General features: G+C 42.6%; 1 pseudogene; it reads left to right on the forward strand.

Moving 5' to 3' along the window:
- Nucleotides 1–7,237: 7,237 nt before the first annotated feature.
- Nucleotides 7,238–7,375, forward strand: LOC148368372 (U2 spliceosomal RNA; annotated as a pseudogene).
- The last annotated feature ends 7,554 nt before the right edge of the window (nt 7,376–14,929 follow it).

Here is a 14,929-nt window from a genome sequence, read left to right on the forward strand (position 1 = left end):
CCCTTTTATCTTTCTAAATTAGTTGAGCCCGATGTTCCCGATCAGGGACGGAGCCCAGAAAATGCAGATCTACTTTTGACTTCAAGACCTAAGAAGTCCGCAGGCTCAATAGCGTGCCCTATAAGGGCTTTGGTCCTGTGGAATGCTCTGAGATAAGATCTTCAACCTCAGTGGAAATGTTTATCCCTAGCCCTAGGACCAATGTTCCCTGTAATTTTCCTTACGGGTCTGAGCGTTCACACAAAGTCGGTGAGCGACGCTTGAAACAACAGTGAGCGACGGCAATCCCAAGTGTGGCAACTAAGTCATTATCAAACATGTCAGAAACTTGACATCAAGTTACATTTTGCGGAGTTTCCGGCAATGCAAAATGATTTTTCTCTTTTGAATGAATTGACTCATGTACGATTGCAAAAGTTGCAGGCTCACAAATGTAATTTGTTTTTACAATTCTTTCACAAGATATCCATTTCTTTTTATTTCCTGATATATTTTGTCGCATAATATTAACATTTTGGGGGTCTTATTTTGTCGGTTGTAAGATACAGAACGGTACTTAATCACATTTTTTAGTGGAGGTAGAATGTTGGCAACAAGACTCACTTGATATAATTGGAAGTTATTTGAATGCAACACAAACTTTTTCTTCTTTTTTCCGTGTTTTTTTTCTACTTTTTTTTAAATTCCTTTTAAAAAAAATCTCTTTGTGTTTATTTTTTCCAAGCTGTTACTTTTTTCTTTTTGTTCTCTATTTACTTTTTTCCTACATGTCTTTCTTTTCTTTTTTTCTGGCTTTTTTTTCTAAATTTTTCCTTCTTTTTTTCTCTTCCTCATGTTTCTTTTTTTCACAGCTTTTCACTCCTTTTTCATTTTGGTATTTTTTTCTTTTTTGTTCTATTCCCCCCTTCCTTGAAGTCATTTTGTGCATCATTTTACATAATATTTGGTCCTGTTGGGATGAAAGAAGCAAAAACAACCTGAAGAGCCGTTTAGGACCCGAAAGAGTCGGTTCCTTTTAGTGAGCCGAGCCGAAGAAGCCGGTTCTCTACTAACTTTACTCAACTTCGTTCTACTTCGACTCGACTTCAAAATACCGCATTTAGGACACAACGTCAGGGGAACCCGTGTATTTTGACCTTCATGCACTGTAACTTTGACTTAATTCGCTTCTTAATTAGTAATTTTGAGCCCTGATTTTTGTGCGCTGGCTAGATTTTCTTGTGCGCAGCTTAGAGGGAACACTGCCTAGGACATATTTATATTCTATACTTTACGGTTGATGCCCACTTCATTTTGTTTTCCTGTCGTTTCCTGCCGGTGGCTTAGTGAGGGAGAAGGAGTAACCTGGAGGAGTTTGTGGACCACCACCTGAGGCTTCCATCATCTTCATCGACCAGCTGACCGAGATTGGAAACTGTGTCGTTGGTATCTTAGACTTCTCGCACAATTACAGTTATTACCTGTGTTTATTGTTTATGTTGACTACATTTTGTCTTTCCGTGACATCAATGGAAGCCTGCTCGTCCTAGAAGGATTATCTTATGTGGGGGCCCTTTCCTTATTCTGTTTTTTGTTTAAGTTTTAGTTTTTACTTGCCTGCATGCTGGTTTTAGATCAGGGAGTGTTGTAATACATAGTTCCTGTATGACGTCACAACTTCCGGGTATTTTTTCGACCCGGTGCCGTTACTGAAGGCATGTTATCGGCAATGGGTAGCGGCTAAGAGTCAACCTGAGATCTCATCTCATCTCATCTCATTTAGCTGCACCGCTTATCCTCAGTAGGGTCGCGGGGGTGCTGGAGCCCATCCCAGCAATCATCGGGCAGTGGGCAGGGGACACCCTGAACTGGTTGCCAGCCAATCGCAGGGCACACGGGGACAGACAACTCACTCGCTCATTCACACCTAGGGACAATTTTGGACCGGCCAATCCACCTGAAATGCATGTTTTTGGAACGTGGGAGGAAACCGGAGTGCCCGGAGGAAACCCACGCAAGCACGGGGAGAACATACAAACTCCGCACAGGAAGTCTGGAGCTGGATTTGAACCCACGACAGGTTCCCATGACATGAACTGTGCCGCACAAGCGCTAACCACTGCGCCACCGTGCTCAACCTGAGATCACACAGTAAAAATGGTCTTCTCTTGTTGGGTCAATGATTGTTCGGATCGGGCTGGAGGTTCAGTGAAGTTCGTATTTTACCAAATACCAGTTATAATAGAATAGGATAGAATAGAATAGAATAGAATAGAATGTCATTGTTACAAAAGGGTTAACATATTGTGACAACGAAATTGGGCATGACACTCCAGTTTCACACATTTACAGTGAGGTAAAAAACCCAAGAAGATAAAGGAACAGAGAAGATAAGGTTATGAAAACAAGGAGGATGACTAAATGACTCAATTTTGTGCAGACTTGGGGAGTAACGGAATACATAGAAGGGCAAAAATGATGTTGGATTTATTTTCCATTTTGTTTCTGTCGCATTTGATGTTCGTTTTGCTGGAGATCAAAGAGATCAAAGCCAGGAGAGAAAGCTTACCACGTGTTGGGAGTCATCATTTGATTCATATTTTTTTTTTGTCTTTTATTAGCATATTTGGTATCGGAGTCATCTAAAAGTCATTGAAAGTAATCCAGTTAAAGTAACCCTACCCTACCCTGCTTCTGAATACCCCTCATGGTTTAAACTGTGTTTGGAAATATTGAGTGTATTAGAGACCACAAAACCACAAAGCGGATGCATGTACCAAAACTTTCCGCCCAATGTTTCGGTAAAATTGGAGAAAAGAAAGTAAGGTTGCTATGTCAATTTCATCGAACTGTAGTATACTTCCGAAACAAGCTACTTGGAAAGTATGTATGAATGCCTACTGTGTGAAGACACCCCGTTGCCATGGAGACGGGGAAATGTGTATTCTCCCAGCTAAAATGTACATTAACACAGTCTTGAAATTTAAGCATCCCAAACAAACAGAATTACCGTAAATTCTGGACTATAGAGCGCACCTGATTATAAGCCGCACCCACCACATTTTAAGAGGAAAAACAATTTTGTACTTACACAAGCCGCACCTGTATATAAGCCGCATGCGAACGCAAACCCGACTTTAAGTCCCGCGATTGAAACTAAATGTCCTTCATTAAAGTACACAGTCCAAACATCACAGCCGGCAAAATGAACGGAAAATGATACCGGTACTTAAGGTTTGATGCAGACCTGCAGAGTCCGGGTCCCGTTAACAGTAATCCAAGGAAAAAAGTGCATATTTCCAAAGGTAAGGGTGGGAAAAATATATATCCACTATTGTCGGCCGCGTCCACAAACACTCACCTTTACCGGTCCCAGGTTTCCCGTCAGCCTGTGGTTTTTTCGCCCCTTCTTTTTTATTCGCCCGTGCAAAACATATCAGAATAAGTGTCTGAAATAAATACATTACAAAAACATACAGTTGCAAATACATATATACATAGTTACACATATTTACAAAGAAAGACGACACTCACCACTTGTTGTGGAGACCCGGGTGCTAAATGACTTGTAAACGACCTGATTTTTTTATTTTTACACGTTCATGTTAGCGTAATCTTTCGTACGGAAGATTACGATAATGCGAACGTACGATTAGCCTGGGTTAGCTTTATGTTTCCGTTAAATATTCAAGGTAAACATTCAGGGTGTTGGAACGATTTTAGGTGGAAAAAATGATTTCGGTGATCGAACAAATAGTTTTTCGAACAGGGTTCTGGAACGGATTATGGTCGAGAACCGAGGTTCCACTGTATGCACAAGCCAAGAAGTTGCAGTCTTCCTCGGCGCATATATTCCCAAAATCCTCTGAAACATGGCTCACTTCTAAATGAAGGTTGTGAGGCTTTATGGTACCGAGTATCTGTTCTTCAAATTCCAGGTACTTACACCAAAGACCGCGTTTCTCGTCAAGTCCCATTTAGATGGGGTGGGGTTTAATGTGGGCTTTTACTCCCCCGGGTGGAGTTAAAGAGCCTCATGGCATGAGGGAGAAATGATGAAATGAAATGATTTGCATTTATATAGCGCTTGGGTGGGGTATGAGTGGTGCGGGAGATTGGGAATAGTGCGTCTAGTTAACTCTGTGTTATTGTTGCTATTCTTATATCAAAACTATTATTAATAATATCATTACATTTGTTGTTATATCATTGGTGTATTTGGTGGGGAAGATGAAGGGGTAGGGAATATAAGCATTTGCTTCTTACTACCCCTTTTCGAACATATTATGTAACGTTATTATGTTGTTGAGTTATTGAATAACCTATACTTTTCGTGGACAATATCTCTGTATTATTTGTGATTGCAACATCCTTTGCTGTCTGGTAATCCTCTCAAGGTTTCTTCATTTTCCTCATGTTGAGGTTTTTTGAGTTTTTCCTTGCACTCATGTTGGTTCCAGATCAGGGGATGATGTAATAATAGTCTGAAAAAAAAGTCTGTGTAATAACCTGTGAAGCCCTGTGATTAAGGGCGTCACAAATAAAAATGACTTGACTTGACTTATTGTTTTTGTTCTGTTTTTTTATTTTAATATCCGAATAAAGTTTTCATTCATTCATTCATAAATTACTTTTTAAACCGAGTAACTACTAACTGTGATGAATGCTTTTTTTTCCCAGTACTGCGCCCAACACTGTACCGAGGGTACAGCACCATGGCTGTTATGTCACCATACCAAATGAGCTATTATGAATCTTCACTGGTAGATTGCAGGCGGTTCGTGAGGTTTCCTGGGGCGGGTCGGGGCTTGTGTTTGCGCGTGTACTTTGTACATGGCCGTTCGCGTCACTAAAGCACTGCAAGGGCATAATGGGGCTTCGGAATTAGAAGGATGGCGCCTTGCACTGTCTGAGGTCAAAGAGTAATGCCTAGACTAGCAAATCCAAGACATACTAGTTCACTTTTCAAAAGGAAGGATTTAAAAGTGCTACCCTCGTGTACAGCGTCCATTCTTTTTTTGCCTTCGCCTCCCTTTAGGTAGGCAATAGTCGCTTTTCCTTTGTGTTTTTCGCCACGCGTCTTGCAATTGGGATAATATCGTTCCTGTTAACGTCCAGGCTCCCAAAGGCTTCCATTTTTGTTTGGTCCAGGTTAGTCTTGTTTGGAGTCGGCTAGCTGGCTAGCCTGCTGTGCCAGTTTTTCTATTTTTTTCTCTGCTGGGTTCGTGTTTGTTGCTGCTTTTTAGCATCTGGGTTCATGCTTGTTACTATGGCCAGGTTTGGTTGCTGGCTCTCTGTTATCCTGGCCGCTTACTGCATGTTTTTCTGCCGATCGGTCCTGGTTAGCCTTTTTTAGCAGCCAAATAAATATATAAAGATATTATTTAAAAAACTAGTTCACTTTTCAAAAGGAAGGATTTAAAAGTGCTACCCTCGTGTACAGCGTCCATTCTTTTCTTGCCTTCGCCTCCCTTTTGTCATGGTCGCCTTGGCGACCGGTCTGCCCCGCCCCCTGGACACCAGCTGAAGCAGTTCAACTAATCGCGTGTCTGCTATTTAAGGCTGGATTGTGGGCTTTGCGGGTGCTGGCTCATTATATTACACATTCCCCGGTCTGTTATGCCTTGTCCTGTTTTAGTTTTAAACATTGTTCGTCCTGTTATGCCTTGTCCTGTTTAGTTGAGTTGGAAGAAACAACTGTTTGTTTTGTCATGTCCCAGAGTTTTGGACAACTTTTATTTTGGTGAATAAAAGTTTTGGATCGTTACGCAATTGAGTTCTCCCTTCCTGCCTCCTGCCTCCGTTCCGATCCGATCACTCCTTCCACTCCACCCCGCCTCGTGACACCTTTAGGTAGGCAATAGTCGCTTTACCTTTGTGTTTTTCGCCACGCGTCTTGCAATTGGTATAATATCGTTCCTGTTAACGTCCAGGCTCCCAAAGGCTTCCATTTTTGTTTGGTCCAGGTTAGCCTTGTTTGGAGTCGGCTAGCTGGCTAGCCTGCTGTGCCAGTTTTTCTATTTTTTTTCTCTGCTGGGTTCGTGTTTGTTGCTGCTTTTTAGCATCTGGCGAGCCTGCAGCAATTATTTGGTATATTTACAGCTGGGTTCATGTTTGTTGCTATGGCCAGGTTTGGTTGCTGGCTCTCTGTTATCCTGGCAGCTTACTGCATGTTTTTCTGCCGATCGGTCCTGGTTAGCCTTTTTTAGCAGCCAAATAAATATATAAAGATATTATTTAAAAAACTTGTTCACTTTTCAAAAGGAATGATTTAAAAGTGCTCCAATGGGATTTTAGGTTCGGTTCCCAATGTAATCTATATTGCTCGTTTTACCCCTAAACGTTCCGCCAGACTGTTGATAAACACATACCGTAAATTCCGGACTATAAGCCGCTACTTTTTTCCCAAACGTTCAACCCTGCGGCTTATTCAGTGATGCGGCTAATTTATGTAATCTTTCTAACGGCCGCCAGCGGCGCTCGAGTACAAAAAGTAAGATTTAGACTGCAACTTCTTAGCTTGTGCACAAATTAAATTAGCGTAGACATATCCTCATCATGCAAATTGCAAAAAGAAAGGCACATGATACAACTTTCCAGCTACACGCAATCGAGCAATCCGATGAAGAAGGAAACAGAGCTATTGCACGTAAACTTTGCGACCGTGCTGCTAGCATGCTTTAGAATAAGGGAGCGTGGGACGAAGTACGGTATATTTTTTTTAACAGTCCCGTCTACTGTTTTTGCAAGGGTGTTCCTGGTAGCGTGTTGCTACCTGTCACAGTCACGGTTTGGGATGAAAGTTATATAATTATTATTAAAGCTTTGAAAACTCTCTCGGTGTACCGTCTTTCTTTGTAAATATGTGTAACCATGTATGATATGTATTTGCAACTGTATATTTTTGTAATCTAATTATTTTAGAAACTTGTTCTGTTTTGTACGAGCAAATGAGAAAGAAGGGGCGGGGCAAACGCGGGCTGACGGGAAGTGGAGTAAAGGTGAGACGTGTTTGTGGACGCGGCCGACAATAGTGGATATATATTTTTCCCACCCTTACCTTTGGAAATATACACTTTTTTCCTTGGATTACTTTCAACGGGCACCCGGACTCTGGAGGTCTGCATTAAATGTTAAGTACCGGTATCATTTTCCGTTTATCTTGCCGGCTGTGATTTTTGGACTGTATCGGGTATGGGTTAACTATGGTTCTAGGATTGTGTACTATCCATGTAGTCACAATCGATGTGCTAGGTCCTTAGCTTGGCCCTTTTGTGTACTTTCTATGAAGTCACCATCTTTGATTTTTGCATTTCGGAGATGGAATATGAGCTTGCTCTGTCCACTCCACGCATCGACCCGGTATTGCAGTACCTCCGGGAACGGTGCATTCGCAATGATCGCAGCATGGCTTTAGGACTAGGACCTTAGCTTGGCCTTTTGGCTGAGAGTAAGTGTCCCCGGTCCTAGGCTTTGTAGCGTATTATGAACTGACCGATAACGGATAATGGATAATGAATAACGAAGATAGATCAATAACCCTTAAAAACCCCAAAACCCCAATATCGTGTTTGTATTGCGTTATTTCAATGTGAAATATACAGGTGCGTGTACAAAATCAAAATATATTGAACCCATGTTGTAACAATGACAATAAAGGTATTTTCTATTCTATTCCACTGTGAACAGCCCACATCTTTGGCAACCATACGAGTAGAGTTACGTTCAAGTTTGACGATCCTGCCTTTGGTTTTAAGAGACATCTCTCTTGTTGGAGCCATGGTTCTTGCTAATCCACTTAGTCCAGGAGCCTTCCAAGGTTCCTGGACTAAGGAAAGGAAATTGACTAAGTGTGTCCTTATTTTCTACTCAAAATGCACTGATATCATTTTTCTTCCCCAGAATGGAGTGATTCTATCCTTTTTTCCCTGTTTTTTTTCTTCATTTCTTTTAGTGTTTATGAATGCCAAGGAGTTGCACTTTCGAAAATATTGTATTATTTTTTATGCCTTTTCATCTGAGTGTCACGACCAGAACGGAATCAGGACCCAAATGCGTAGCGTTAACCACCAGTTTGATAGAAAGAGGAAAGGCAGCGCTCGCGATCCGGTGCTCGCTAGAGGCGAGAAGCAAGCTGCTCATGCAATCGGATCGTGATCCGAATACGGAAGTGGATCTTCCGTAGCAGGACGGAAAAACAGGTCGATCACCGGGACAGGAGAGCAAAAACCTAGTCGGGATCAAAAACGGGTCGTAAGCCAGGACGGGAGAGGATACATGGTCGGGATCAAAAACAGGTCGGAGCCAGAGACAAATGGGGAGATCAGGAACGGACGGGTGGAAAAACGGGTACAAAAACAGGACAGGCGGGAGTCAGGGTCAAAATGCTTGCCTTGTAACAACAGAGGTTCGCTGACGGACTGACAACCAGAGAGTGACAGGACTGGGCTTAAGATGAGCGGGCACAGGTGATGCTAATCAGTAATCAAGACACTGAGTTGTTTCTACGGAATAAAATATATAGAGTGAGGGCTTGCTGAAGACTTTTTGCGAAGGGCTGTATTATTAAAACTCTTTCTCTTTACTGTCTTTCTCTGATAATATCTCATTTGTCATTGTGGGCACAAGAGGCTTACAGTCAGGTGCGGCTTATGTTGTAATGGTTGCCATGGCGCCCAATTGGCCGCTCCCGTGTGTGTCACGGTTGCCATGGTGCCCAATTGGCCCCGCCCGTGCGTGTCACGGTTGCCATGGTGCCCATTTGGCCCTCGCCCGGGGGCGCCAGCTGTGGCTTTCCGTCTATTTAAGCTCAGTGCTCTCAATTTTCCTTTGTTAGTCCGTCAACGAACGCGGGTTCTGACTCAGTCCTGTTTTCCTGTTGGTATTTCAAGTCCGGTATCGTTCCCGTTTATTTCTGACCTGTTTAATTTCGGGTTCCAGTTTTGTTTCCATCTATTTTGGTCCTGTTTATTATTTTCTCCAGGTTCCGTTCCCGTCTAGTTTCTCCTGTTAATTATCGATATCCTGATTTGTTGTCAATCCTGTCTGTCCCTTCCTGTCCTTCCACGCCAACCGGCTTCTTAACGGATTCAGATTCAGATTCAGATCCAGATCTACTTTATTGTCATTCTTGTACACGTGTATACAGAACAGAATGTTGATACATCCGACCCGCACAGTTTCCTTGAATGTACAGATATAAACAAAATGTTGTATTGAGTTGGAGTATTGAAATACTAATAATATACTAAATAATTATAGCTATGAGTATTATACAGTAGTGCAAAGAGTGCAAGAGGAGCAGCTAACCAGATGTGCAAAATGGGCAGTCAGGTAAACAAGTCACTATACAATAACAATATGACTCCCCATTTCCCGTAAAATTAAAGGCTTGTGTGAGAACGTCACGCGATTGGGTCCTGTTTCTGTTCTGGTACTATATGCATGCACTGTTTTTTCCATTAAAAATTTACCGGTTGCGGCTTAGAATCAAGCGCACCTCATAGTCCTATTTTTTAGTATATTTACTTCTGTGACATACTGTAGGTGACATGGACTGGCCTTTCAGGGGCGGTCCTTCCCAGAATGGGTTGTCCATTGACCAGCAGGTTACTCAACGAGCATGTTGCTCCTTGTATTCTTTTAGAGTCATGTTGATATTTCTGGTGACAAAGTGCGAAAGTTAGCACCACCCCAACAACTGACGACCGTGGTAAAATCAAATGCGCCCGATTGAACGAACCGCCACGGGAGAACTTAAAACCTTGTCCTTGGTTTTGCAGTCCGGAGAGACATATTTGGTGCGGGCACAGGAACCCGACATAAGCATGTGTTCGTCCGTGTGTGCACATATGTGAGAATATCATATGCGGTTATTTTGTTGGCGGATGAAAATGTCTTCTTTAAGAAGTGTTACTAAAATTAAACCTCAAAGAGACAGAGATTCACGTGTTGAAGTGCTTCCAGGCCTGCGATTTTTGTTTGGTGTTCACAAGGTCAAGTCCAGTCAAGTCCTGTTTATTTGTGACACCCTTAATCACAAAGAGTCTCAAAGGGCTGCACAGACCACATACTATTGCAGACTATTATGACAGCATCCCCTGATCTAAAACCAGAATGAGGGCAAGGAAAAACTCAAAAACCTTTAATCATGTTAATTTGTGACGCCCTTAATCACAAAGAGCCTCAAAGGGCTGCACAGATTATTGCAAACTACAGACTATTATGACACCATCCCCTGATCTAAAACCTACAAGATGGCAAGGAAAAACTCAAAACCTCAAGTCAAGTCCTGTTTATTTGTGACGCCCTTAATCACAAAGAGTCTCAAAGGGCTGCACAGAGCACAGATTATTGCAAACCACAGACTATTATGACACCATCCCCTGATCTAAAACCTACACGAAGGCAAGGAAAAACTCAAAAACCTCAAGTCATGTTTATTTGTTTGGCCCTTAATCACAAAGAGTCTCAAAGGGCTGCACAGAGCACAGATTATTGCAAACCATAGACTATGATGACACCATCCCCTGATCTTAAACCTACATGAGGGCAAGGAAAAACTCAAAACCTCAAGTCAAGTCCTGTTTATTTGTGACGCCCTTAATCACAAAGAATCTCAAAGGGCTGCACGGACCACAGATTATTGCAAACCAGACTATTATGACACCATCCCCTGATCTAAGACCAGCATGAGGGCAAGGAAAAACTCAAAAACCTCAAGTCATGTTAATTTGTGACGCCCTTAATCACAAAGAGTCTCAAAGGGCTGCACAGACCACAGATTATTGCAAACCACAGACTATTATGACACCATCCCCACATTTAAAACCTACACGAGGGCAAGGAAAAACTGAAAACCTCAAGTCAAGTCCTGTTTATTTGTGACGCCCTTAATCGCAAACAGTCTCAAAGGGCTGCACAGACCACAAACGATTGCAAACTACAGAGTATTATGACAGCATCCCCTGATCTAAAACCTACATGAGGGCAAGGAAAAACTGAAAAACCTCAAGTCTTGTTTATTTGTTTGGCCCCTTAATCACAAGGAGTCTCAATCCTGAGGATCTCTTCTTCTTCAGATCAATGGTACCATTGGAACACGGTTCCGAACCACAGTCAATATGAGACAAGGCTGCGTTCCCTCTCCAACCTTATTCAACATCTTCCCGGAGGGGATCATATCTGAAGCCCTGGATTAACATCAAGGTACAGTCACGGTTGGGTGACAGAACATCACCAACCTCCATGGCTGGATTAGCAGGAGAACCAGCAATCCCCAAAGTATCCCCGCAAACATCACCATCAACCACAGAGAGCTAGAACCTGCCACCAAATTGAAATGACTTGGAGATGTCATATCAGAAGAGGGATCAGAACCAGAAATCATGGCGAGGAGTTCTCAAACCACAGCCGCACTTTCCAGACTTAAACCCATCTGGAGGGACAAGAACATAGCAGTGAAATCAAAGATCAGACTCATGCAAGCTCTGGTGACTTCCATCTTGTTCCAAGCCAGACACGGAGACAGGAACCAATAGCGTTCGTTAAACTCAGTTTTATTGAAATAGAGACCAGTGCTTGCTTCCACGATACGATGATTGTCGGACACGGGTGGCTGATGGCAGGAACGCGGAAGTCGTGGGTTGCAGGAAAGCTGGTCGGTAGCCGGGACAGGGGATCAAAGACGGTAATCGAGTCCAGAAAAAAGGCCGACAACAAGTATCAGGTAGAAAACAGGTCGATGGCCGGGACAGAAGAGCAGGGCCGAAACGGGTCCAGAAACAGGTCGGCAACAGGTATCAGGCAGAAGAAAACAGGGCAGGAAAGTGTCAGAAGGTCTGGAGCTTGCCTAGCTAGGACCGTAGGTTCGCAAACGTTCTGACCCTTCTTTTTGGAAGCCGGGGGTTTAAAAAGAGTCCATGAACCAATCAGCGCTCAAGGCTGTTGGCGCTAACGCATAACGAAAATAAATCCAAACAGCTTGACAACATCGATTAACTATTTGTGTATGTTACAAGATTTGTCTGTTGAGGTTTTAATGTTGTCGATTAACATTTTGGAAATGTTTTCACAGTATAAATATTGACAAAAGACAGAAAGGGTATTGCACAAAACCAAGATAATAAAGGCCTTAAGCCGGGATATGTTTGTTATTTTGGCTAAGTTTAGCCTCGAATCCGTTGCATGAAAGCATGTTAAATGTGAACAGGCTCAATTATGAGTATATTATCTTAGCCTGGCTGTTAGCTTGGTCTAAATAAGGCTAGCTGTAGAGATTATAGAGATTAGCGCTTACTGTTAGCAGCGCGCAGGAGACTGCTAACAGTATCCGCATTCCCGTCATAAAATCAGAGGCTAAACTAAACCTTACCCCATACCAGCAGGTGGCACTGTTGGACTCGTCATTGCAGGACACTTATACACAAACTATATTTCAGCAGGAATGTCAACAAAACACAAGTTATTATGACACTCGTTACATATATATTGTTACGAAATAAACACATTAAAAATGTATCGTTTACTAAATTGTTCGAATTAATTTTCTGACTCCATTAACCAAACACAACTTACATTCGCCTTACAATGCATGCTCATTTCTTGAAGAACAAGAGACCGGCATTTCCACACGGGGGCATATTTGATTTCTTAAATAATAAACTAAGTGAATTCCATCGAATTAGCCGAATTAGTGTCGCTCTTCGTCGAGGCTCTCTCTCGTTCTCCCTCCCGATCTTCTCAAGTTCTTCTGCCCACGTCCTCCCATGCGCATGCCGACTCCTCCCATGGGCGAGACAGAGTCTCCCCACGTGGACTCCACCTCGTCTCCTCGATGTCTGGACCCCGAGCGATTATCAAATCAGTGCCTGGCCTTCTGCGTCTTGGCCTTCTCCGTCAGAGTCCTGTTATCAACAGATCTAAACAAAACATTCGGAACGGCGTGACCCTGTCATTGAACTTTAGCCTTCTCTGTGAAAAATCTTCATTGCATTCAATAAATGTAACTTGTATAAAATCCTTTAATATATATATATATAAAAAAAAGAAGTCTCATCAAATGGTGTTACCTCTACTACAGATACGAAGTCCAAACCACTTGCGGTTCCATTTCTCAGTGCACCTGGTAGCACCATCTTGGTGTTGGCATGAAGGTACCCACCTGGCCTGCACAAGCTATTTTTACTCAAAGAACCACAAGCACACACAGAAACTTCAAATGAACTTACCTCGCCCACCAAACATTCCACACCAACAAGCGAGTACTTTGAACCTAGCGCCATGCTAGCTTTTTCCACTGCTGGGAAGTCTATAGGGACATGATCACAAACGTTGATGCCAATTGGACCGTCTCTCTGCGTTGAACCTAGCAACCTTCTGTGGTTGAGCTCAGGGGTCTCAGACCTGTTTACGGTCTTACAGTATGGCTTGGCTCAAGGTCGGTATGAAACAGGCTTGTACTTTTTCTATAATAACAAAAAACAACCATGATAAGTAATGATGCTAGTGACCAGCGCACGAGAAAATCTAGCCGGCGCACAAAAATCAGGGCCCCGAATTGCTAATTAAGAAGCGAATTAAGTCAAAGTTACAGCGCATGAAGGTCAAAATACACGGGTTCCCCTGACGCTGTGTTCTAAATGCGTTATTTTAAAGTCAATGTCGAACGAAGTTGATTAAAGTCAGTAGAGTTTTTCGAGAACCGGCTTCTTCGGCTCGGCTCACTAAAGAGAACCGGCTCTTTCGGGTCCCAAACGGCTCTTCAGGTTGTTTTTGCTTCTTTAATCCCTACACGACCAAAGATTATGTAAAATTGTGCACAAAATGACTTAAAGGAAAGGGGGGAATTGAACAAAAAAAAAATCCGGAAATGAAAAAGTATTGAAAAGCTGAGAAAAAAAGAAACAAGAGGAAGAGAAAAAAAGAAGGAAAAAATCAGAAAAAAAGCCAGAAAAAAAGAAAAGAAAGAAACAAAAGAAAAAAGGTAAATAGAGAACAAAAAGAAAAAAGTAACAGCTAGTAAAAAATAAACACAATGTCACGAGGCGTGGTGGAGTGGAAGGGGTGACCGGACCAGAACGGAGGCAGGAGGCAGGAAGGGAGAACTCAATTGCGTGACGATCCATAAGTTTTATTTAACAAAATAAAAGTCGCCCAACACACCGGGACAAAACAAAACAGTACAGAGTTCCTCCGGCACGAACTCAACAGGACAGGGCATAACAGACGGAAAATGTTTAAAACTAAAACACGACAAGGCATAACAGACCGGGGAATGTGTAATGAGCCAGCGCCCGCCAAACCCACAACCCAGCCTTAAGTAGCAGACCAGCAATCAGCTGATCTGCTACAGCTTGAGTTCGGGGGCGCGGCAGACTGGTCGCCACGGCGACCGTGACACACAATGAGATTTTTTTTAAAGGAATTGAAAAAAAACAGGGAAAAGAAAAAGTGTGTGTTGCATTCAAATAATTTCCAATGATACCAAGTCAATCTTGTTACCAACATTGTACTTCCGACTCAAAAATGTAATTGAATACAATTGTGTATCGTGCAACTAAATAAGCCCCCAAAAATGTTAGTATGATGCGACAAAAGATACCAGGAAAAAAAAGAAATAGAAATCTTGTGACGCAGGGACCTGTCTTGCTGACCAGACATCAAGGCGCTGGGGTATGAGATTGAAACAGGGGGCTTCCTTGGCACGCCCATGGGAGGAGCCGAGACGCCATCCTGCAAGGAGACCTGGGCCAATAAGAGAAAGCTAAAGGACTTCAGAAGGTGGCTTCACATAGACTCCAACGGTACAATTTGATAGTTATATTCCCAACATGACATAATTGATAAAAACAACATTGACAATAATAGGCGTAAATCCACAATGTCAAGGGCGTGCAAACTTTGAAAAAAGCGGGGGGCCAGATTTGATAAGCTACTGTTGACTTTGTTG

The sequence above is a fragment of the Urocampus carinirostris genome, chromosome 3, assembly GCF_059441175.1.
Source record: "Urocampus carinirostris isolate Australia breed hairy pipefish chromosome 3, RoL_Ucar_1.0, whole genome shotgun sequence".
Classification (NCBI taxonomy): Eukaryota; Metazoa; Chordata; class Actinopteri; order Syngnathiformes; family Syngnathidae; genus Urocampus; species Urocampus carinirostris.